This window comes from Hermetia illucens, chromosome 1 (assembly GCF_905115235.1).
Source record: "Hermetia illucens chromosome 1, iHerIll2.2.curated.20191125, whole genome shotgun sequence".
NCBI classification, from domain to species: domain Eukaryota; kingdom Metazoa; phylum Arthropoda; class Insecta; order Diptera; family Stratiomyidae; genus Hermetia; species Hermetia illucens.
This window is the reverse complement of record NC_051849.1, coordinates 160227977-160254633: the sequence shown is the minus strand read 5'-3', so window position 1 is coordinate 160254633 and position 26657 is coordinate 160227977. Positions and strand designations below refer to the sequence as shown.

Sequence of the window (26657 nt, the reverse complement as noted above, 5' to 3'; positions counted from 1 at the left end):
GCGACAAATTTAGAGAGTTTAATAGTAGTTCATCCAGAATTCCTTTACTTGTATGGAAAGGGCCTATACATGCAAAGAAGTACAATGACCATCAAACTGAAGGATATTGAATATGGCCAAAAAAAGTAATGTATCCAGAATCAAAAATCACTTTTACAAAATTGTTAGCAATTTTGCACATGAATCCTTGGCACATACGCAAACCAAGTGGAACAATTATATTTAAAGCTATAAATCTATCTAAACCTTAAAAGTACTGAATTTTCCTCTCGTATTCCTGAACTTACGAACATTATCGCCCATGCTAACTACTATACGAAATGCCGCATCTTAGGTCTGAGAGCAGGCGGAAAGAGGATAAGAAAGGAGGGATAAATGTCTTAGAAAATATTAAAGCAACAAGCATATACAAAGAATTTCAAATTTTACTCTGCACAATATACTACATATAATACCTACCCGGTTTTGCAATTTTCCTAATCCAACGTCTGACTCCCTTCCATTGTCCTAAATTCCCTATTCAATACCAGCCCCAAAAGACCAAGAAGACCAACGGATTTTCTATTCACAGTTGCTTCAATTCACCCAGGCATTGTTTTACTTTTCCGGCTACCGACTATTACAAAATTCTTTACAGGAAATTATGGTAATCCGTCATTCAAACACATGCCAAGTTTTCTAGTTCTCACTGACTATTTCACGTGAATGAACCTTGTCCTTGGAAATCACCCCGACTTTTTACAGCACATGACTGGATAAAAAAGAAAATTACGCAACTGTATGTGACAGGAGGACTGAAATAACTAAAACGTTTCCTTTTTCTTGTTTTCTTAGTACGGCAGTTTGCAGGGAAAGCACTGTCTTTAATAAGAAAAGAGAAATGTATGAGACGAGACGTGGATCGTACTGTCACAAATAGGAAGCACTGAACTCCCAGCATTCCCACCAGACAAATTTAAGAATGTGAAAGCAGGAGCAACAATTTCAAGTACATTTACGGCTCCCACACGGCTCCTACACGTCCCCTAACTCCCTTTCACGCCCTTATTAAATCCCACTTTTCCAACATCGAATTCTTCAAACATATTTCATTTCTACAAATGGTCCTTGAGGCTGGCGTTGTGACTGTTTAGCGTCCTACGACAATGTTTGCGTAGATCCTAGCAAAACAATCCATTATGGAGTTTTTTCTAAAGTCCTAATTTCGTCTGATGCTGCTCCGCATCTAGAATTTTTATTATCAAAACAAACTTTTGACGACAGACTTTTTGACGGCTCCTATTCTTCATGTCCGCTGTCAAAGTAAGAAGGACCAAGGAGTCGCTGTGTAGAATTATGAAATTTTCTATCGCAAAGCCGGGAAACTGGGGACCGTGGAATCTACCGAAACTCCAATTAATTTGAAGTTTCTTAACTATTTAAAAAAGTCCAAGATAAAGCGCTTGGCGATTATGGGAGCTGTGAGGTTTTTTTCAAAGGTATAGTTTACAGAAATTAGACATACTCATTCGAAGCAGAAGCAAAAGATAGAAGTAATGCAATTTACAAGAAGGCTATAATTTTACAAACTCAATTTCCGAGATTTCCTTTTGTTCAAAAATACACATAGTCTCTAAGTTTTTGAGTTTCTCCCTCGACTTTCCTCACTAATGAAAAGTTTACTTCCATGTGCCACACTTTCCAGCACAAGTACTTGCATTCGACTCGCTTACACGAGAAAAGGAGTCCATACATCCCCTCCATTCAATTTTGTTCTTGTGACTAACTTGGCTTGAACAATTATTATTTCGAGAAGTTGATCGTATTGATGACGATGACAACAATGACGACGCCCAGGACTATAATGACTTGGATGACAATGACGAAGCGGTTACCAGAATGATAGTGAATGAATTGAAAGCAAACAAACAGCCAGCCGCAAGGACAAGGATTTCAAGTGGCTTCCTGGTGACGTTCATTAAACTTTTCATTTCCTTTCCTCCGATGAAGAAACATTGACAGGGAACCTTGTCTTCCGACAGTGCTAGCGACAAGACACCATGTCATAGTGCGTCATTTCATCGTTTCGCATTAAAATCGATCAAAGGAAAATCTCGTATACAAAACTCACCAAATGGCCATCTTGCTGTCAGCTCGAGAAGATTTTTTATGTCCTTTACATTACCGTCCGCACTTGACTCGAGGGTACACTCAGTTGTTTTTGGCGTTTTGTTTGACTCTGAAGGACTAGGCATAACTCTTATGATGAGATTCAATGATGTTTTGATTGTGGGAAAGTTTGAATGGAGCTGCCAATCTGGGGGGTATTGTTATGTTTGGAAGTTCGGATGTTTTCCAACTACTCCAATATTTACGTATAAAGGATGCCCCTTAGAGGAAATTTCCAAAAAAAATCAAGATATATGGATGAATATGGAGAAGATTACGGTTCGATTCTTGCTTATATGGTGAGTTTTGCTAATAAAGGCTGGTGACTGGAAAATTGATATCAAATTAATAATAGCCCATAGACTATAGTATACCCTTCAATAGCAGAGCTTCAAAAGAAAATTGATTTTCCCATATCCAGAACAACTGCCAGATTTCAAGTGTTGGTATTCATCGCAAACAAGGAAAACATAGGGACCTAAACAGCAATATAATGAATTTTTGGAAGCTGAAGGCCTATTTACTCTGAAAGACAGCAACTTTTAGGTTTCATGCTAATGAAAATAATCGAAACTTCTTAGCAGAAACAAGCTTATACTAAACTAGAAAATTCCAGAAAGCCCCGCACTTTAATTGTCCTATTAATCCTCTTAGCTATGGGAGTGATTCAAATATCTCAAATTAATGCTTTCAGCCAACGGCCAACTGTATACAATACGTTATGAAATTCCTTCATGCATTAGCGCAACTTGAAGTGGTGTTCCACAACTGGTACCCTTTGTGATCGACGTATCATCAAACTTCAAGTCCAAAATTTACCACATTGTGGACCGCCCTGTCGGTCTCTATGCTTCTTAGTGTTGGCCGCCTATAAGAGGCAATGAATGACACTTCGCGGTATGACCAAGATGGTGTGCTACACCAGTGGCTTAATACGCCATGATCACTTCCGAAATGAGGGGGTTGCAATGATCGTGAAAAAATTACGAGACAGGCATCTTCGATCATGTAATTCACGCTAACAGGAATTTACTTGTCACGATTGAACTGTCTGAAGTTAAGAGTAAACGATCAAAACCAAACGATCAGCCGAAACAACGATAACTTGATGCGCTGGTTGGTAATTTGAAAGCCCTGCAACCAAAAGACGCAATCGATTAAGCTTCCAGCCGACCCCACTTCAGAACGGGGTAAAGACTGAAGAAGAAGAAGAAAAAGTCCTCTTAGCTAGCAGAACTGCATCACACTAAATTTTCAAGTTTTACTCCAATACCATAAAATAAAACAATTAAACTTCACCAACCGCTGCATTGAGAGCATGGCCCAGTTAGCACTGCTCCTCTGTCAACAATAGAATACGCCACTAACCCTGCACATAGTCACTGAACTACCATCGTGCTTTCTCAGCAAAGACATGTGGCGGAATGTACGATGGCGAATAACCCTAAATAGAGCAACAGAGCTATCATCGTCCAATTAATTCTCTCTCTGGCCACCAATTACGAAGTATAACGGCATTGATAGTCTAGAACAGTTTAGTATCCTGAGAAATGTCAACACAATCACCTGAATGCTGTTAAGCAATACCCAGGGAAAAAGTGCTGGTGGTCGAGAATTCTCCTGACTATCAGCGTCTCTGAAGCGAATGTAAAGAGGGTTCAGAGGCAACCAGTTATTCAATTGACTTGGAACAGCCACGTCATCAATGTTTGCTTCTAAGCCAGTATAACAAATCCACCACCCACCTGTTCACATTTTCTAATTAAGCGTTCGTAAGCGATATCCTTTCATATCCAAAATTCATGGAGGTAATAATAAACTCAGTTTCTAACTCCTGCCGCACTTTAGTTTCAATATTACCACGGAGAGATCTACTTGAGCAGAACTGCAAATTCTCAACCTGGGCCCATTTTCGTCGATATGGCTAAAGAAGTCATTTATGTCACGATGGCATATTCTGACACAGTCGCTTTCGCAGAACCTGACTGGACCTGATGAAGAAAACAAATGGTTCCTGATACATCGTTATATACAAATAAAATAAATAACACTTACGAAAAAGCCTCTTAAAACGGCGAAGAAAGGAATAGCATTTATATATGATGAAACTCAGATTTGGGAGATGACAGAGGAGGACTGAAGTGGTTATATTTACTACGAACGTGACGTTCGATACTCACTTCATCGAGGATAAAAATACAACCACCAACTTCAGTTTAACGTGAATTCAGGTACAATACTAGAATTCCTACATGTAGTTTTCGTGCTGTAAGAATGCGATAGGTAAACACCGGGTTCACCAGATGTATAGAGGTCTTAGAGCAACTTCTAAGAATTATTTTTCGAGGAAGTCTTGGTCTGCGCTACGTATCTATCTCTTGGCGGAACGTTAAGAAGTCTTTATACCTAATCCTGGGAGAGACTATTCAAATCCAGAGACAAATCAGCTTAACATAATTTTTGATGAAATGTATGTAGAGACCGATTGAGCGTCACATTCGCAAGAAAGTGCTAAATAACATGCTTACCAGCGTGGAAAGTTCTGTGAGTCTGCTCTCTATTCTTTGGTTTCAAAGGCGAGTACACGGTGGGGGTATTCATGGACATTGAAAAGGCGTTCAAATGTGCGCCTTTCAAAAAGCAATGTGCTATGCTAGCGCAGAAATTTCTGTGTGCTGAAATGGAGGTTGATCGCCGCCTAATAACGGAAGCCCCGAAAGGCAGCCCTCAATCAGGTGGGCTATCGCCGCTTCTGTGAAGTATCTTCATTTGCTCACTACTATACGAAATATGTACACAACGCGCCGTTAACTGAATTGGCATTAATGCCTCAGGTATGTACTTTCAGTAAATCCAAATAAAACCACAATGCTATTATTTGCAAAAAGGAAGAAACTGAATGGCCTTTGCCTTCCTGATATGAGCGGTACAACCCTTCACCTCCCCGAAAAAGTGAAATATTTGGGAGTTATTCTAGCTTCTTTGGAACAAACATGTAGAGATAAAGATGAATCGAGCTTTCACAGCTCATGAGCTGCGTAGGCGGACATTTGCCATGAGGACTAAGAACTTAGGAGGTAATGTGGATATACATATGTTGCTATCAATAGGACGATTTTGGCTTTGCATTCGTAATGTAGTGGGTTAAAGTGATACAAAAAAGTTTTCGCTGTAAACTAACCACACTGCAAAGAACTGGGCGGCTGGGAATTGCCGGTGCCATGAACACAACATCTCTCGCAGCTCTAAATGGACTACTCAATAATCAGCACTTGGATTCGTTGATTCAGAGCACTGCAATGAGAGCAACTCATAGACTAATTTGATTAGACCTATGGGGAAACAATGGACTTGAATCCTGTTTTTCTAATGCCATCTGATTCTCGGATCCCAATACATCTGTTTGATAGAAGATATAAAGTTATCTTGAAACGAAGAAAAAACTGGGACGAACCAGAAGAATGTGTTTCAGAAATGCGCGTCAGAATGGCTCAAAAACAGAACAGGGTTTTGGAGCCGGAATCTACCTCTCGGATAAAAATGAGAAGTGGGTTTTCCCTCGGGACAATATACGAGTATCTTCAGGCTGAACTATATGCGGTCCCAAGGATGGAAATCTGGATGATTAACGAGCGATTGAAGGGCAGTCGTATTGCAATCTTTAGCGATAGTCAGGCTGCATTGAGGGAGTTGTGCAGTCCTTTGATTACTTCAAAAATCGTTCAGGAATGTGGAAATCGATTGAACTCTGTTTCTATAATTAATACGGTAGAATTATTCTGGGTACCCGGTCATTGTGGTGTAGAGGGAAATAAAATCTCCGAACCAACAATTGAGGTGTCAGTAGCATTCACTAATGCTGCTATCAAAGACTGGGAACAAACTTCCCATAATGGCAGGTGGCAGAGCCTTGATGCTGCTAAACACCGAATTTTTCTTGCAAGACCCAAACAAATTGATGGAAAGTTTATCCCGATAAATAGCAAAAAAACTTGCAGAAGTATTCTGGGCATAATTCACCAGTTGCATCCTGTAATGAGGAAGCGGGATCCACCGAATATTTGTTGAATGTTCCGCCTATAGACGCATCATATATTATATTTTGGTGATTTATACTGCTCCAAATGTAGCGGATAACATCATATCCACTAACGGAAATCTGCGATATATAAACGAATCAAGGATATTCGGTTAAACGACGGAATCGAGTACAATTAGCCACTGGGTCTAAGTACTCAGAGACCTTGCCTCTCCCTCCACTCATACACACACACAGGCACGGACATCATCTATAAGGTATCCTCCGCAATTTTAGGCCAAATAGACACATACGCCACAAAGGCTTCAGTCTAAGCAAATCAGCAACAGATCAGATTTTGTCCCTCTAGCAACCGATGGAAAAACCATTGGAATATGGACATCAGTTCCACCAACTCTTCATCGACTTCAAAGCTGCCTATGGTAGTATAGCCGGGATAAAACTGTACACGGCCATGAAAGCCTTCGATACCTAGACATAATTGAGAAGACTAGCTAGGCTGACACCGGCCAATGTGGGAGGCCAGATAAAAGTAGCGGGATCCCTCTCTAAAACTTTTATCATCAACAACGATTTAAGACGAGGGGCATCCTTTCTAACTCGGCCTCAGGAAAAATGATGAAGGATGCTGATGTAAGTGCGAGAGACACCATTCCCTTCAAGTCCACTCAACTGAGCGTTATGGGAAGAAAAATCCGATAGTTATCTAGGGTTGCTCCTTATTTAAGGGAAAATGAAATACATGGTGGCAACGTTAGCACTGTAAACAAAAATAACAACAGCATCAAATAAATATGAAACCGTAATTTATCTTATCTAGTATCGAAAATCACCACCGATGATAGCTGTGATGGCGAAATCCGCGGTAGCATCGATTTTAATCTGGACACCGGTACAGACTTCGAGCTCCTAGGTGCATGGAACACGTAGTGCGCGTCCCGAAGTGGCGGAGACAGCTTCAATTTGGCGATCGCCTTCCGTAGCAGGCATAGCAATTTGATCTTTATAACACCGTTCCTCCCGCTCATCAGATCATGAGGGTTGGAAGCAGACTTTTCGCGTCCGGCTGTATAGAAACCAAGCAAAACAAGAGGCACGACCTGCGGCAATGATCGCTCCAGAATCCCATTGGACTGTGATTGGTACCCAATTGTCCACTGTCGTTTGAAACCTCGCAGCTTTTTGAGCTCCGAGAAGAGAACAGATTCGAACTGCATTCCCAGGTTTATAATAATAACGACTGAGACACCAAAGAGCAGAAGCCATTCTCGATAGTGAGCCTCAGCACATGAATTTACTGTAAGGTCCGTCAGAGGTATTACCCCGGCCCATTGCGTAAAGAGATCAATGATCATGAGGCAATACTTGCTGCCGTGTGAGTCTCACATAGGGCCTAAAATGTATCCCTGTGTATGTACACTGGAGAAGCGGTTTGACAACCTAGGGATAAATCTACTTCCATCTTAACATGCCTAGTGACCTTCCACTTCTGGCATACGATGCACTGTCTCGCCCAAAAATTTACATTTCCTTGTTCATGGACGTCCCTGTCTTTGAATGCTTGGCTGCTATGCCCCAAACAAGAGGTCCATGGACGAAAAAACGTGGGAGTAAGTTGCTCTCCATTTGATCCGATCCAACATCAAGTGGATGTGGACTTAGGATCCCTCATATCCCAAACAATATACTTTGACAGTTATATAATGCTGCTAAAGCATGCAACAATCAACACAAATAGGAGAAGGATAGTAGAAGTAAACAAGCCTGACAGAATGATTCCAGCAGAAACAAATGTAGGAACTTCAACGAAATAAAGTTGTCGATGTGACAATATGCTTAACTCAAATATAGCGCAAAATCACCAGCCAGGAATTTAATTTATAAGTGAATGCAAGACAAAAACATCAAGAGCGAAGGAAGCCTTCCGAATGTGCAAAATAACTAGAAGCTTAAAGTCTGGATGATAGTATCACAAGCATAGGACATAGGGAAAAGGTCAAGAAAAGATCAAAAAGATACAGAGAGAAATTATGATTAATTTAAGTCTAGCGGTAACTCATGATATGACTCTAGATTGAAATCACCACACAGGAAGATATTTGGAGGAAACCTGCGCGGCAATTTCAAATATCAGGGAAGAGTACTAACACAACAAAGACCTTGTAAAAAGCATGACGGGCGCGGGCAATAAAGACCTTGCAAAAAGCATGACGATCCGGGTGGTCGAGATGGTTGCGCATATTCCTGTTGTCCCGTTGGTGTAACCTTATCATTTGCACAGGATTAAGTTTGATAATACTGAAACCGCAGCAGAAGCTCATTGAACCCTGGAGCTGTGTACTCCACAAAGGAGTGAACAGAAGAAATACATACAAAAACCATACGACAGTACTCAAACAAAACTATCAGCCTATCATCAATTAGGATTTAATGTTTATCTGGAACAAAGCTTATTCGGGGAAAATCCTTGAACACATCGTGAAGAAATTACCTGGGTCCAAATAAATCATGGTCCCTGTCAAGGCGTACAAGACTCACTAGACCAGCCTCCTTGGCGCTCAATAAAGATTGGGGTATCAGACAACAACACCGATAAATTCATCAAGACACCCTTAACGAAACCTATGCTTGTGGGAAATTAATGGTCCACTGAGTTGAGAAGCAAAATTTCAATTATTGGTGGACCAATGCTGCTAACGGTGAAAGGGTTGTATACGTCCCAAGGCGAAACGTGGACTGGTACCCGCGATGGAGCATAAAACCTGGGAAACGCCTGGTGAACCACCACCAACAGCTCTACTACCAAACCCTATCTCCAGCTCCACGTGGTGATCGCTGGAGGTTCTTTCTTTATGAAAAACTACAGACGGAGAAGGATGAAGGCGAGCCTCCCGCGCCTAAAAACGGGACAAAATGTACCAACTGGTCCTCCAGGTACCATCCTCCAGGTTCGGGGTTGAGTAGAGCTGACAACCCTACACGGAAAACCGATGTTGCGAAGCACGAAAGGAGCCTCGGACAGGATGGATCTTACAACGACGAACCCGGCAACGGCAACGGATTAACGATTTGCGCATTTTCTCATGGACCCTGCGCTCCCTGTACAGACCGAGTGCGGCTGAGCAGCTAGCCGATACCCTGTGCCAATATAAGGCTGATGTGAAAGCGTTGCAAGAGATGCGATGGACAGGAACCGGTTTCCTGGAGAAGAGCCGCTACACCATCTATTATAGCGGCCATCCAATAAACAATGTGCTCGGAGTAGGTTTCTTAGTCAGCCAAAAAATGAAACCTGCTGTTATCGGCTTTGAAAACGTAAGCGAACGGCTATGCACTCTGCGTTTCCGGGGCAAGTTTACAAATACAAGCCTCAAAAACGTTCACACCCCCACAGAGGAGACTGCAGAGTCAGAGAAGGATACCTTCTACGAGACAGTTGAGCGGATCCTCGAAGCCAGTCCCACATATGATATCAAAATCATACTTGGGGATTTCAACAGTCAAGTAGGAACGAAGCCCGTATTCAGGCGATACGTCGGCTCCCATAATTTACATAGGGATACCAATGATAACGGATTGCGCATTATTCAATTAGCAGTATCGCACGAAATGGTTGTTGGAAGTACCTAGTTGAGGTCGTTGGCATGGTGCTCCGAGCTCGAATTACGACACCACCTACAATCCCCTCTGGCAATCAGGTGAGAGTGAATACTGAAGCCATCCACAACACATCCCCCCCCCCCATAAGAGGCAAATCGATTGCGCAATAACCGCAGTTAACAGAGGTCCTAGAGATGAAACATCAACAAATGATCTTCACAACCACCTGAAGAAAGTTATCATTGATACGAACACAAAGATACTTGGCTCCAGCTGCAAAAAAAATCGGAACGGCTAGTTTGACGATGAATATAAGCTAGAAACGGAACAGAAGAATGCTGCATACCCAGTAATGTTGCATTCTCAAAGAACGTGGGCACGCGCAGAGTCGAGCGGAGAGATAACTTCACAGACGAAAAAAGGAAGCCTGGGAGCACCAACAAGTCTGTGGGAACTAGGAAAGTACAGGGAGCAACCGCACCAGACGCGCAACTTTTACCAACAAATCAGCAGGATGAAGCCTTATTCACCTCCATGCTCATCCTACCGAGACAAAGAGGGAAATCTGATTTCCGACAGAATGGGCATATTGGAGCGATGGGCCAAAGAGGCTTCACTCCAGGCAAATCAGACACAGATCAGATTTTCTCTCTGCGGCAAGCGATCGAAAAACTGTTGGAATATGCATTTCAGTTGCACCACCTATTCATCGACTTTAAAGCCGCCTATGATAGCATAGCCAAGGTAAAACTGTACACGGCCATGGGAGAATTCGGTATCCCGACGAAACTAATAAGACTCACTAGACTAACCCTGACCAATGTGTGAGGCCAGATAAAAGCAGCAGGATCACTCTCAAGACCATTCGACATCAACAACGGTCTACGGCAAGGGGATACCCTATCGTGCATCCTCTTTAATCTGGCCCTGGAGAAAGTGATCCGTGATGCTGAGGTAAATGGAAGAGGTACGATCCTCTTTAAGTCCACCCAACTACTGGCCTATGCTGACGATATCGACATCATGGGAAGAACCACCCGAGACGTACAAACTGCCTTCATCCAGATCGAGCTGGCGGCGCGAGATCTTGGATTGGACATCAATGAAGGCAAAACAAAATATATGGTGGCAACGTCAGCACCGAAAACCAACCAACCAACAGCATGAAATCGCACTGATCAAACGAGATAAGTACTGGAAACGAAAAGATTAATATACTCAAGGAACGGAGGGAGCCCACACTCCATCGCTGTTAGCCTATTGAAATGTACTTTGGCTCAGTCCGAGTACCCTGAGAACCTTGCTCCCCTCCTCCACTATTTTATTCGAAAGGTGAAGCAACAACCAAAAAGCAACCGGGTCTGGGTGAGCCGCTAGGACTGCCAACCGCGAAATGATGTAATGCCTCTAGCTAGTGGTGTTAAGCAGAATAAACCTAAAAATATGATTTTAATTTAGCCTTCAACTTCCTTTTAAATGATTAACCCCACTTAAAACTTCGGAAAAAATTGATTTTCGTTGCATTTGTGTAAAACAAAACGTTATTAAAATCGATGCACTGTTGTTTGTCCGTCTGCCACGCGCACTTTTCTCCAAAACGGCTAAACCGATCGGCACGAAATTTGGTGGATAGATGTAAACTATGAAATCGCACGCATACAGTAAGTGACATAAATTTAGGTAGAGTTTAAACGGGGTTCCCCATACATGCAAAGGAGATTTAAAAAATTTGTTTACCGGATATAGCCGTGTGGGCTATTAAATGAAAGGTCGCGTTTCGTAGTTCCCAAAACTGAGGTGAATTGTAAAGTGCACGAATAAGGAGTGAAAATGCACACACTTAAAATGAGACAGGACTGATTTCCGGAAACTACCCAACCCAAAACCCGAAGAAAATCAGGCTAGTGCGATTAGATGAAATCTAGGCCTCAAAATATGTGCCATTTCGATATCTGCTCAGTTCATCCCAGGAATAACAAATTTTACAGCAGCATAGAGAATAATATCCTCCATGCACAAGCCAAATTTCATGGAAATTGAACCACCAACGCCAAAGTTATAGTAGTTACTGGTTCTAAAGCCATGCAAATAAGATGCTGACGTCATAATTAACGAGAATAATTGGCATTCGAGTGAAATATTAAAATTCTCTTTCTCCCCAGCCCTTTTGAAGGTTTTGTGTAAAGCATTGTCATGTCTGTCGGTCCATCTGTCTGTCTGTCCGTCACACGCATTTTCCTTGCAAACGGTTTTCGCGATTGACACCAGATTTGGTGCAAATTTGGGAACAAATTCAAGACTTTGAACGTCAATATGACTTGAAATTGGATCTTATGTGAGAATCACATAAGATATGCGTATATTACGTGCTACGTACTAATGGGACAAATGCACACTCAAATGTCTTTATAAAAGAAATACACAAAACCTTTCATACCTAAAGGTTTCCCGACCTGTTTGTATCTATTGTAGGTTAAGTTCTTCACATTTGCTCATAATATTAAATTCCGAGTGTGAACCGTGTGAGGTTGACTATTATCAATGCAGTCCTTTGCACCAAACAATTTTTTTAAATCGCTTTCTAAAAAATTGAGGGCACATTCTCACATAGGGAAACGCCAAACCTTTTATACCTGAAGCGTCAAGCTTCCGGTTTCCCAACTTGTTTAAGTATAATTTGAGAATACGTCCTTAAAATGACTGATGATTATTCGATGTATGCACTTTAAGTTGATATAATGATGGCTCATAAAATTTTCCTGTTTTTTTTTAAATTTTGAAAATGACCTATTTTTTGCAATAAAAGTAGGATTAATCCCTCAAGCTGATTTCAGAAATTAAGGCTTCGTTTTAAAATAAAATAAATTCACCAAGGAACAATTGCACAACACAAGGGATTGACACCACTCCCGAAAATTTAAAGCTACCGTCCAGAATTATTTTTGTTTGAAGATAGAGGGAGTCCTAAGTGCGCATCCAGTTGATGTTACACCGGACCGATTGGGAAGAAATTTCCATCCACCTTTGTAGTCCACGGACCCCACTTTTTGAGCTAAATATCCTAATTTCCAAAAGAAATCCCACAAATCTAGAAGGAATTGGTCCGGTCCGACATCAACTGGATTCGTACTTAGGACTCCCTCAAACTAGTTTGCGTCTGAATATAGGGCGTATTTCACTCGGACGTAATTCGCATACTCCACACAAATTCTCAATACTAGTTAAGAAAATAACCATCATATCAAATTCTTAACTCAAGCAAATTTGGTGAATAAAAGCTGAAAAAAGAAAGTCCACCGATCCATAAGAGACTCTCAAAATGTATAATTTATCGTCTCCTGTTACTCATTTTCGGCAATGGGCAGGAAGTACTGTGCATTTGCGTTTTCCTTCATATTTTCTCGACGACAGTTGAATGTTTTGCAACCATTTACATTGTGAATAGTCTCCTCTTCCCGTTTTCTTGCCGGTTGTTCTCATGCTTGCGATGTATTGGATCTTCTTAAATAGCTTCCTTATAAACTGGCCAACATCCCAACTCCAGAATAGTCTTTCACTCGGCTTACTTTTCAAAGTGGAAGTGCCCCACCGCATAAACCGCTTTACTGCTAACAATTTCCGAATAAATTCCATCCAATCGGATCGAAACGGAACCACAAAGCTCCTACATCCGATCAATTATATTTCATCAAACTCCATGTTAATGGACGCACCAATTCTCTTTGCCCATGTACCAGTTGATAACCATTGAGAGAATACATAAATACCACAAACTTAATACCTTTAAGGCGATTGTTATTTCGAGCACAAAGACCATAGCTTATACATCAAAACCACCAATAATCCAGCAACCAATTAATTACTTTTCCCGAGCACTGGTATTGATCCAAAAGCCAACAACGGACTGACCAGCATCAATTAATGACTCGATTGCGGTTAAATAGGTAAATGTTCTCTGATCAATTTCCACTAATAATGCGAACCTGTGTAGGTTCCTACCACTCACAGTTCAATATTGAATCGGGGGAACAGCCCCACGCACGACCACGACCACTTGGAGAGAGTTGGGTGCAAAGAAACTACACATCATCCAAGTATCCATCGCCAGGTGGCAAGTATCTTCCCTGGGAATCTCTTCCGGTCCAATACATTCGCCCGTGTATTCTGTGTTGGTCAGAAAAAGGAGTAAAGCAAAAACTCAACTGAAATCAGATTTGGTTAATTCTTGAACACGATGGAGATTTTGCCAAGAGCAGTGTGTCTAATTGATGTCTTGCTCAGCTACAGGTGGACATGATGGCAAAAACATTGTCCATTACTCAGCGATTTTTTTCGATTGAAGTGCGTGGCGCAAAGAAATCACATACGTGATAAGTGTAGGCTTGAATAATACAATGATTTTCTCGAGTATTTGCGCATGTTTTAGCAATTATGATTCGACTTGGTTTGGGGCTGAATATTTAATTCAGCCAGAAGGAATTCGATTTACCTTTCTTGGGAATGTGAGAGGCCAATTCTTTATTCCCACAACCTATATGGCCTTAGTAACGGAAAGTCAGTACCTAACAGCCAACTTTAAGGTTAACGGCAATACGATTTCATGTCACCACAGTTTGAATGCTAATGTCATTCAAGATACTAACACTTCAGGTTCACATTAAAATCATATCAATAAAAACTACAACAGCTATTCCCGAAAAGCTACACGGGACCCAGCAACTAGGGATGATTGAATCCAAACAGTACACAGGAGCCCCAAAGCCATCCCCAATCACTGAATCAATAAATGTGCGTTCTCCTCCACACCATTAAATTTTGGACCACACTCCATTTCAAGCTCAACAACCACTTACACGGGGGGCTATGATTCTAAATCTTTTTCCGGTTTTGTTATAGTCAAGGAACCATCTAACAACAACAAAAGTTATTTATTACCAACGTTAGGTTGTTGGACTGTTTGGCGTCGTTTTCATTCCCATCTCCGAGGCCCCGTGTTATATTCAGGGAACTCCACTTTGAATAAAGCCTGGCAAAGCGACTATTAATAAAAAGCGGAAAAATTTTTTATCGCCAGAAATGTTAATCGAAATCATATCGAAAAACATTCGTAATTTGGAGTTCAGCAGCCCCTACATTGGGTTTCTTGGCCTAGTCCATGCTGGACCAAAGTAAGATGACCTAGGTCCAGATAGAGCCCAAATTTGGGTGGTCGGAAATCATGTAAAAAACTGAATTTAAATTAGATGGAAATTAAATTTGAAATAATGCAATTTCGCATCAATTTGATTAATGAACCGGCGAAAATTACTCAATTGACTAAGTACTTTGGAGGGGCTACTTTCGGATAATAAGCTACCGTTGGAAATACAAGTATCTGACAGGAAAGAGTTCAAATTTTTTATTATCTAAGCCGTTTCCGCCATCGAGATGAGAACACGAGCTATCGTATGAAGTAAATATTATAGTAATGTAAACAAAAATTAGTGCGCACGGACAATCAGAGTAACATAAAGGTCTGGGTTAATTTTATGGACTGTTATGCTCCTCTCGGGTAGCGGACAGATTGTTATATAGTAACTGCAAAAAGTTATTAGACTATAGGAAATAATTATCAAGATAGAAACAGTAATATAATCATTTGAAGCAGTAGGACAAATCAGTAGTAAGTATAGTTCGAAAAGAGGCAATGAAGTGCCGCTATTCGCGGATACTGATGTAGGTGTCAGAGAAAATAATTGACAAGGAAACTGGGATGGTACAAATTATCAAAAGGGGTAAAGATTTACAAGCCAGTTTTTGTTTTACGATAGGGACGGTCGGATCAAACATATAAGCTAATAGATGCAGTGTTTTTTTTAAAGGCGGAGATCTCAAAAATGGCAACACTGTCTTTTGTGACCGCCAATTTGACAGTTCTCGGTTGTTTTAAAATTAGTATGGTTTGGCAATTCATTTATAGATTGTTCAAATTTATCTTGAAAAACATAGATTAATTCGAGAAACTTATCGGGAAAATCTTGTTCAGGGATAAAGCGCCAGTTTAGGTTCAACAGCTACGTCAATAACCAAAGTCATCGCATTTGAAGTGCTGATAGGCCACAAACCATTATTGATACACTATTACATCTAAGGAAAGCAAATGGTGCAATTTTATGGGCCAGTGGAAGCATCGGGTGTCAAGTTTTCAAACATTTTGATGGTCTGCACGATATAACATTGTCGGTGTATGCTGCAGAAACATGTTTACTAACCTTTTTACATTTGCAAATGCAAAGTCGTTCCCTATGAAACCACGCCTACGAATTAAACCACCGCGTGAGGAACGCACTGGTCCGCGACGCATTAAATGGTGGCGATTTGGTGAGAAGAAAGAAGAAATGATCTCACTCATACGATTGCCGACCATTACGAATGTGGAAGAACCATGGAGCCAAAATAGAGACACGATCCACAAAGCGGCCTCTGCAACCCTCAGGGTCACCAAACCGGGTAAGCGGTACATCAACCAAGATCCTTGACTTTGGAATGATGATGTTGAAATGAAGGTCCGTGACAAGAAATGCCTCTACCACAAATTTCTCGACGATAAAACGCCTGCTAATTGGCAAATTTATAAGAATGCCAACCGCGAAGCAAAGAAAGCGGTCGCCTCACCCGAGCGAAACATTACAAACATTTTTACGCTAAACTGGACACTCGGGATGGCGAGAGAGATCTGTATCGACTTGCTAAAAGCCGTGTTCGTTACACGGGATATCGAACACTTCTGTTGCGGTAATGACAAGAACGGTACTTTGCTTACCAACCGTGGAGCCACCACGGATAGATGGCGAGAATACTTTGAGCAGATTTCAGCTGAAGAATTTGCTCATCCTGCACTTCCACAATCATTGCCGACATTTGGAGCAGTTCCGCCAGTCAGCGCAACTGAAGCCGAGGAGGCAATAAAACGAGTGAAATCGGGGAAAGCAGCAGGACCTGACGACATTGCATCTGAGCTCTGGAAAGCCAAGAGCTGGGACCCAACACTGTGGCTCAGTGAATTCTTTAATGGGATTATTCAGGAAGGAACAACCACCAGAAAGTACCACAGTTCCAATATGCAAAAAGAAGTCCACCATCTGACTGGGAAGAAAGTACCATTGTTTCAATATGGAAAAAGAAAGGTAGTCCAACAGAATGTTCAAATTACCGTCCGATCCGATTACTTTCCCATACCATGAAGATTTTTGAACGCATTCTTGACAACCGTATTCGCAAAATCGTTGAAATAACCGTGAATCAAGCCGGATTTATCAAAAACTGCGGAACTACTGACGCAATACACGCTGCGCGGTTACTCATGGAGAAACAACGTGAGAAGCATCACCCTTTTTACATTGCCTTTCTGAATCTAGACAAATCGTTTGACCGTGTGCCACATGAACTCATCTGGTATGCTTTAAGACAACACTTAGTACCAGAAGAACTCGTGCGCTGGGTTCAATTGCTCTACCACGATCCGAAAAGTAAATTTCGAAGTATGACGGGTGTATCAAAACCGCTTCGTGTCTCTGTTGGTGTTCATCAAGGAAGCGCCCTCTCACCACTCTTCTTTGCTCTCGTTATGGACACCCACCGTCACACGAGATATCCAACGTCTAGCGCCCTATACACTGCCTTATGCAGATGATGTTTTCCTAGCATCTGATAGCAAAAATGATCTCTGTCCAAAAATGGAATGATCGCCTCATGCAACACGGTCCCAGATTGAATTTAAACAAAAATGAATTTTTGACGACCGATCCCCATGAAGCAGGCACAATCACTGTCAGTGGCAGTGATCTGCCCAGAACTGAGCGATTTAAATACCTCGGGTCAACGCTATCAGCCAGTGGAGAACTATAAATTATAGAGAATTATAAAATTGCGTCACGCAATTCGTGCTAACGAGAATTCACTTGCCAAGATTGGCCTAAACATCGAAATCGATGGTAAACGACCAAAAGGCAGGCCTAAACAACGGTGGCTTGATACGCTGAATAATAATAATAATAATAATAATAAGTACCTAGGAATTCTGCAAGGAACCCATGCTCGAGTTGGTGATCTGAAGGAAGCTCTGCTGTCCGAATTCCTGCGACGTGTAAAGCTGGTGCTGAAATCGCATCTCTCGGGGAAGAATAAAATAAGCGCATTGAATGTATTCGCTATCCCTTCACTGGCTTATGCATTCGGAATATTGCCGTGGACGAAGACCGACCTGGAAAACGTCCAGCGGCGGATACGGACAACTATGTCCAAATTCCGAATGCATCACCCAAAGTCTGCCGTGGAGCGGATGAACCTGCCTCGTGACATCGGAGGTAGGGGCGTGGTTGACGTGGCGGCACAACATCATCGCCAAGTCGACTCGCTGCGCGCTTATTTTTACAGTAAAGAGCAGGCGAGCCCCTTGCATGCGGCTGTCTGTAAGGCAGACTGTGGACTGACTCCACTTAACTTGAAGGATCGATCTTTCAATCCTCTGAGTGGGGTGAAGTCGGACCAGGAGCGGATCGAGGAATGGAAGTCGAAGGCAATGCACGGTAAACACGTGAATTGTCTTTGGCAGCCATTTGTCGATTTGCATCTGTCGAACAGGTGGCTGTGTGCTGGGGAGCTCTTTGCTGAGACGGAGGGGTTCATGTGTGCCATTCAGGATGGCGTGGTCGCCACCCGAGCTTATAAAAAGCTCATCATGAAAGAACGGGTGGAGAACGACCAGTGCAGAATGTGTGGTTCGGCGTTAGAGACGTTGGACCATCTCATTTCTGGCTGTACTGTTATGGCACCGGTGCAATACATCACCAGGCATAATGCTGTATGTAAGGTTATCCATCAAAACCTTGCATATAAGCATGGGCTGATCACGGGAACATGTCCGGTTTACCGATATGAGCCGCAAGCAGTACTTGATAGTTCTGCTTACAGCATGTATTGGGACCGGCAAGTTCTGACTGATCGCCATACCGCACACAACAAGCCTGACGTACTGCTAGTTGACAAGACAGGTCGCTCCGCGTATATTATTGATGTTGCTATCCCCCATAATAGCAACATTGAACGGAAATACGTGGAGAAGAAGGTGAACTATGAGCCATTGGCTCGGGAAATCAAAGAAATTTGGCGTCTCGAGCGGGTGGTTGTAGTTCCCATAATATTGTCAGCTACAGGTATTGTACCTAAATCCCTGACGGCTTCCCTTGATGTCCTGGGACTTTCGCACAGTCTGGTTCAAACCATGCAGAAGTACACCATTCTGCATACGTGCTCGATGTTGCGGGGGGTACTCGACGGATTCTCCCACTGACCTACCACCGGCCACCACCACCAGTGCCCCTTTAGTTTTTAAGTAGGTAGGATCGTCCGAGCCTAAATGCTTGGCACTTAGTGCTAGTATTAGGTAAAATCCGGCATCTGCCGAGATTGTGATAACTCGGAAATAATAATAATCGTTGACGCAACAATCCATATTGGATCAGGGCCTTGAAGTATGTTAGATCACTTCATTCAAGACCGTAACGTTACACTACAGTATATTGTAAGAGACAATGTGGTCAGCATTGCGCTCGCCCGAGATTATTATCCTGATTTGACTCAGGTACTCATTCACAGCTGAGTCGACTGGTATCCGACGTCAAATCATGATACAAATCCCACTGCCACCAGTGAGATTTGAACCGCGACTTTCCATACGACAACCTTGTGCTCTAATCATCCAGCTATCCGGATACGCTGAATGGGGGTTTAAAAGCCTCGTGATTGCACCCAGATCAGACATACGATAGAGCCAAATGCCGAAACCGATCACGACGAGCCGACCCCGCTTGTGAACGGGACAAAGGCTGAAGAAAAAGAAGAAAGAAGCAAGCATTTGACGACCAATCAATTCTACCAAACGGACTTCTTAACTGGCCACCTCGTTCTTGTGATTTAACTCCTTTAGATTGTTTTCATTGGGAATATGAAAAGTCGTATGTTGACGACGGCAAGCCAGAAACAATTGGGCACTTGGAAATCAGCAATCGATTCGTTTTTACCGAAACGTAGCCTCTTTTACTGTAAAAATTGCATCTCCATATTGCGCGGAAGTCGCCACGTCCACATGTCAAAAATTATATTCAAACGTTAATATCATAAAATTACAACATTTTTCTTTGTTTTATTTCAATTTAATGTTTTACGCCTCTAAAAACACCCTACAAAAATTCGGCTATTTTTGGGGCTCCCTTGTAAACCATTCCAACAACGGTATAAAAACATCTATCTGATTATGCGTTCACGTTTCAAACTAAAATAATCACCCCCGCTGGCAATATAGATTGGTTAAGAACTAGAGAGCCTTACAGACTTCAAAACAACCAAACTCTTCTGCCAATGAAAAGGAAGATCTTCATTACCAAGATATAGTATGCTGTAACGATTGACACCCGGAGTACAAAGACCAGTGACAAAACCAAGAAAACCCTTGCCGATTGAATAGCCAATGACACATCATCGCTGGGACTGAGGAATTTGAAGACGCAAAATGTTGAGGGCAGTGTATTTTGGAAGTGAAGACTCAAAATAGACTATAGAACCTGAACGTCAACGACGAAATATATACTATAATTTTTTTCTAATAAACAAAGGAAACTGATTAAAAACCAGAAGCTCGACCCTTCAGGTATGAAAGGTTTTGATTATTTGTTGCATATGTTTGAGTGCAGTACATTCCGTTTGTACCTAGTCCGTAATCTATACACATATTTAGAATGTCAAGCATGTCAGCATGTCACTTTAAGGTAATACTTATATTTAAGTAGCAATGAATTTACACGGATATAAAAAATTTGAGCTACTGTAACTTTGTCAATAACGGTATGATTTTGATCAAATTTGGGGATATCATGTTTCATACTATAGTCTTCATTACTGCATATCTCCAGGATAAACTTAAGGGGCAGCTTCATGATTTTTTTAGATTTTTCGATTGGGTAGTTTCTGAGAAAGGGTCTGTTAAATAAATCATGACTTTCGACCCAACACACTCTTCGCCTTTCCTACAAATGTCAAAACTAAAAGTGGTTTCGAAAAGTACTAATCGACCCCTTTCATTTGGCTCATGACTATATTCCGTGAAAAAATTTCACACCTCCTTAAAATTAAAATTTCAAATGTGCCCATTCACAGTTTCCACTTTCTCACCAAATTTCGTAGCAATCGGTGCAGCCGTTTCAGAGAAGTGCGTGCGAAAGACAGAAAAACCCATAAAAAGGGCTGGGAAGAAGTGGATTCTTCATAGATGAAACTTTAATATTTCACTCGAATGTCATTTATTCTCGTTAATTATGATGTCAGCATTTTATTTGCATGGCTTAAGATGCAGTAAATTCCCACGAAATTGACAAGTTTGAACTGCTATAACTTTGACACTAATAATCGAATTTCCTCGAATGTCCTCTACGCTGCTGCAATTTGGTACTTCTAAGGTAAACTTAAGTGGTGTCTTTCAGTTGAATTTAAAAAGTCGGTAATATACCATTAACAAGCTTATTTAAAAAGATATCAGAATGGGACATAAGTTAAGGCCTAGATATCGTATAAGCGAGTCACCCTGATTTTTTTTTTTCAGATTTTTAGGTTGCGTGGTTTCCGAAAATGAGTCCTGTCTCACCATAAGTGTGTACATTTTGACTCCTTACTCGCACATTTTGCAATTACTAATGTAGAATCTACTAAATCGAGACCTTGTATTTGATACCCCACATGACTACACCCGGTAAAAAACAATGGTATATCCCCCCTTTGGTATGTATGGTTTGCCCCCCCCCCCCTTTAAATTCCACGTAAATCTATATCAATCAATGTATGCGATCTCTTAGTTACCCTATGTCCAATTTCGTTTGAAGCGAGGTAGCCGTGTTGGTGAAAAGTGCATATGACAGACAGACAGATAGGCAGTGAATGGATTTTAATGAGGTTCTGTTTTATTTTATTTAAAAATATGCGAAAGGTGCATTGCCACTTCACACACCTTCTTTTTCAATTGAAGGCGAATGTAGTCGCAAAAAGGGAAAGCTACCTTCTTCTTGTTTTGGTCAACTATAAAAACAGCACTATAGTTGGAATCCAGGTCGGTTAGCATTGCCATGGAATGGAATTCAATGCAATACTTAGAACATTTTTTGGCACAAAGGTACTAAAATCTTAGAAAATTTCGTGTACTTTAGCTCGATTGGATACGGAAACACCCTAGCTAAAACGAGAAGGTGTTGGATTTTTACATGAATCTAAAAAAATACTACTTCATAGAATGGCTTAACGTCAAACTCGATTCGATCTTTTCGAGATGTCCTCTCCCTTGCTTACTTCAACAGTTCACCTTGCATTTTCACAATAGCCGAGATAATTATCAAAAAAATTTAGAGGAACGAGCAGAACGTGTTTCGGTCCTCCAACACAAATTGGTACATATTTTGCCTGCTTAGACCCTGTGGAAGTGGATGCCCGGTTTGCTTTAACTTTACTCAATCCATGTTAACAATGGATTTTTAGATGCTCCACCCCTCCTTCAATGACTCAAAAACTACGTTCTGATCGTAGTTTTATACTCTCTACCACTATTTTCACCATATTTAAAAAAATGCGGTGTTTAGTCTTACTCTTCATTCCTTACATAGCGTACAATTTGGGTTAGCTCCACAATCCTTATGCCGGGTCTACATGTTTGCCAAACGTCAGCAAGCTACGCAAATTCCAACGTGTGGACAAAGTGTTTGGCTTAGTTTGTGTAGGTTTGGAAGCACTTCCCGCCGACCCGGTTGGTTTTTTTAACAAACCAAAACGAATTTGCTTGCCTGCTCAGAAAACACTAACGTAGCTGCAAACTTATGAATGTTGATGTTTGATCCGCCAAAAGTTTGTGGGAGTTAGAGCTTGCGACCAGTGCCAAACGTGTGGAGCCGGCATTAAGAATTAGGCTACATGGGGCTATATATAGCGAAAATCAAAGCGTCTCACTCCGCATTCCCTACTCCCACCGATCTGAATGATACTTTCGCCAATAGACTGATGGTTGCAGACAGCGCTATGCAATTTTGTTAACCCAATTTAATTTCCAACCCGATTTTGTTCACATCTACGTCCGTATATTCGATGATGAATCCCCTGCCTTGTAGCCCTCACGTCCGCCTCCTGCCCTAAGTTTTCCCCATTTTGATGCAAGAACTTGCCCACGGTCATTCCATTTCCTAATTTTTGGTATAACATCTCCAAGTCTATTTCCCAAGTTTGAAAATGAGGAGTTTAGGATAGACCAAAGAGGAGGAAATGATTTCAGATGATGCTCATACGAAAGGAACGGCCTAAGAAATCTGATGGCTATATTTGAGATTCGCTGTGATCAGGTTGGATGTATCTAGCAACTGTTCTGAATATAATATAATATAAACAACGAAAATCCAGAATCCATCAACCGGAGCTATCTAAGATCCATGGGTCTGAATAGCAGGTTGGAAGACCTTCTGTAAAAACCATAAATATCAAAAAAATTTGAAGAATGTTGTGATTAAAGCAATTTTAGCGGAAACTAATTCTTCGCGGTAGTCTGCAATTTGGCAAAACTCTTGGCGAAATTTCCAACATCACCATTTGTGACATGATTATACTATACATTCCCAAGAAATATAAAAAGCCACAAGATGCTCTGAATGGGCTGGAATGGAAATCAACCCAAAGTAATAAAGGAATGTCCATTATGTATAATACCAAAAAATCTCAGAGAAAGTTGAAATGCTATTCAACTCAAGACCCCCTTTCCACTCGGTTTCAATGCAGAACAAATTAGCATTGAGTTATCCATGATAAAATTATCTAACAGTTTTAGATATCCTAAACAATAAACGGCATCCCCTCTGGCTCCTAACCCACTTTTTCCTTTTCTTCCAAAATGAAATTTGAAACTTCATCAGAAAGAAAGTCGCTCACCATGTCCTCAAAAAAAATGCGGCAGTTGGCCTTTCAGAATCAACAAGAATACCAGAAAACTGGGCGCTTTGTTTATATACCATTAGCCCAAATGTAACAGTTATGAACTTAAGGAGGATAGGGATCATAATGTCGCGCGTAATATTGTTATGAAATCTCTTGCGGTGAGTGTTATTTACTCTAATGGATGATAATTCAGGACTTAGTCAAAATTACTGACAGAAGAAGAAAGCAATGGAAAAAACAACGACTGAAACGCCCATTTTGAGTGCAAAGTACAAATAACAAACAGTTGAAGTTGAAGTAAACAGTCTTAGTCATGTCGCATTACGACAGTGGAAAGTGTGCGGTTAATGTGAAATATTATATAGAGATTGAAATTTTATAGCCCTGAACTGAGTAAAACGTTCACGCCTACACGCGCCCTCCGAGTATTTTATCTTAGACGGCCTTTAGGGAATAAAACGAGATGTAATCTGTAAAATGCTACAATTCGGATTGCGTTTAGTACGGCGGGAAAAGACGGTTTTATGGTGATTAAGAATAAGCCTGATATATTGTCAATGGCACGTTGTATCTTTTTCTTCTTGAGATTACGGTGGATGTTCCCTGCAGACGGTTGCATTAGCTTTATCATTGATTATTGTTCTCTCGTGAATTATCGTTTCACTCAGGAACGTTCTTGGTTGATATCGGTAACTAGAACATTACGAGGCCGTCATGAGATATAAACTATTGCTGGCTGGGAAATTCTAGAGTTATCTATGTTTATTGAAGATATTCTCAGGACGAAAATATTTCTAGTTAAAGGGCTTAAGCATGTCAATATTTACTTACCAATTTGATGCAAATGTGTCATTTGCTTATATATACATAATAATAACGCAAGAAAAGGTGCACTAAAAAAGCCTTCGTAACCCATGGTGCTATCATTCAACGGAATCTAATTTTCGAAACTGAAAATCCTTCATCGACTTCCAATATATTCTATGAAACAGAAACCAACCTCCTTGATTACATGCTTCATTTTATGTAATCTAAAGACTATAAAGTAGCTCGATATATTTTGAAATCTTTTCACAAACCTCGAATACATAGAAAGCATCAGTTTCCATCCTCACCAGGTTATGGGCCTTAGATGGCCCCAAGTCAGAAAAAAATAACAAGTAATATTGAATTCAAGATCAATACCCGCAAAACCAGGATTTCCAGCCCCTCCCTACCTGAAGTAGTGGGCATACTCCTGGAGAGCATGGGGAGTTTGCGTATCTATGAGTAATTTTCCTCGTTTGACAGTAGCATCAAACCTATATAACATTATATACAACCTCACTATTCCGTCTTACTTCTGGATATGCTATTATACACTCTCGTTTTCAGACTATGCCCCCTCCTCATCAAGGTTGCGATTCCGAAATGCTGGGACCAAAGCCGACTGTCATGATATAAGTTACCAAATTTGTTTAAAACTGGAGTCGAAATGCTTGAAACAGCTAGATCGTCCCTCATAATCAACCTAGATTTCAGTTCTTTAGGCCTCGTTTTCACAAGGGTGATAATTAAAATGCATCACACCGAAACACCGATAAAAACTATAATTTTGAATTTTCCAGGACATGCTTCGTTTTACCATCAATCCTAAACACGTACCTCTCAAAGGAACTAAACAAAATTTCACATCTGGTTCTTCAGATGTCGGCATCGACGAAACAATAGCTTCATGAAGAAGGGGAATTCCAGACCTTATCTTTACAGCAAGGCCCAAATTTCACATTTAAACATAGTTTTCGTTTTGTATCACACACACACATACATGGTTGCCATTGAACCCCACGTAGTATAATATATAGAACATCAACCATCACTACCAATTTCTAGAAATACGAGTGGAATGCAGACCGGATGTCATCTACATCAATGATAGCGCCCCCTAACCTTTTAAAGAACACATAAGAGGGATGTCCTAGTTCATTGTTGGCCAGGATGTGGTTTATCTGATTATCCGTAAGCTTGCGATCACTTGCACATACGGATTATTGTACAATAAATACTATCATTCCGAACTAGCAATTTAAATTTAAGTCGAAACAGCCTTCACGACATAGTAACTAACAACCTAACGTTGATAATAACCCACAGAAACATGTGGAGTGGGTATTGAAAAACAAGTTGACACAGCCTGGACTCAAAGATTCGTTTATACACTTTTTTATAAATTCATACAACGTGAATAATCAGACACTGAACGAAGACAATAACTTCTTCGGTATAAGGAAAGTATAATCTTGGCGGTATCATCGGAACCGCCTCGCCAATACCTGAGCACCTCCGTAAGTAGTTTGGTCAATCATTCTACTGGGGGCGCCGAAATTGGGAAGCGACATCTCCACAATACTGATAACCAGGAACCGATACTAACGAAAAATGAAGCCGGACAGTCAAATTGCCGCAGCAGACGCAGCATTGACCCATCGCAAAGACCACTCCTGATAAAAGGTAGCAAATGGAAACCCAGAGACTCGAAGAACACCTGAGGTAGGGATAGCAGACGGCAGTAAAAAAAATAAATCTTAATGCTAAAAAGGCCTGATACCGAAATAACCCCCAAGAAGGTTCAGGAATGACTTAAACCTTCCATAGTACAACTAAAATAACTAGAGCAGAAGAAATTAACCCGCAAAAAGGGTATCTTCCCAAGAAAAACAAGCCAGAAACCAAGATGGAAAAAGCCTAAGGAAACTAAAAGGTAGGAGTCGGAAGCAGTAAACTTACGGTGCAGAGGCTCGGAACACCAGTATCCACGGCTTTTAGGAACAAGCAAGTGAGCTCCCGGCCGTTAATACCCAGCAATATCTCGGTGCTGGACAACTTGGCCACCGTG

At 41.2% G+C, this 26657-nt stretch overlaps 1 protein-coding gene across 1 annotated transcript in view; it reads right to left on the bottom strand.

Moving 5' to 3' along the window:
- Positions 1 to 26657, bottom strand: part of LOC119647262 (protein turtle) — a 792821-nt gene that overhangs the window by 667613 nt on the left and 98551 nt on the right. The window lies entirely within an intron of this gene.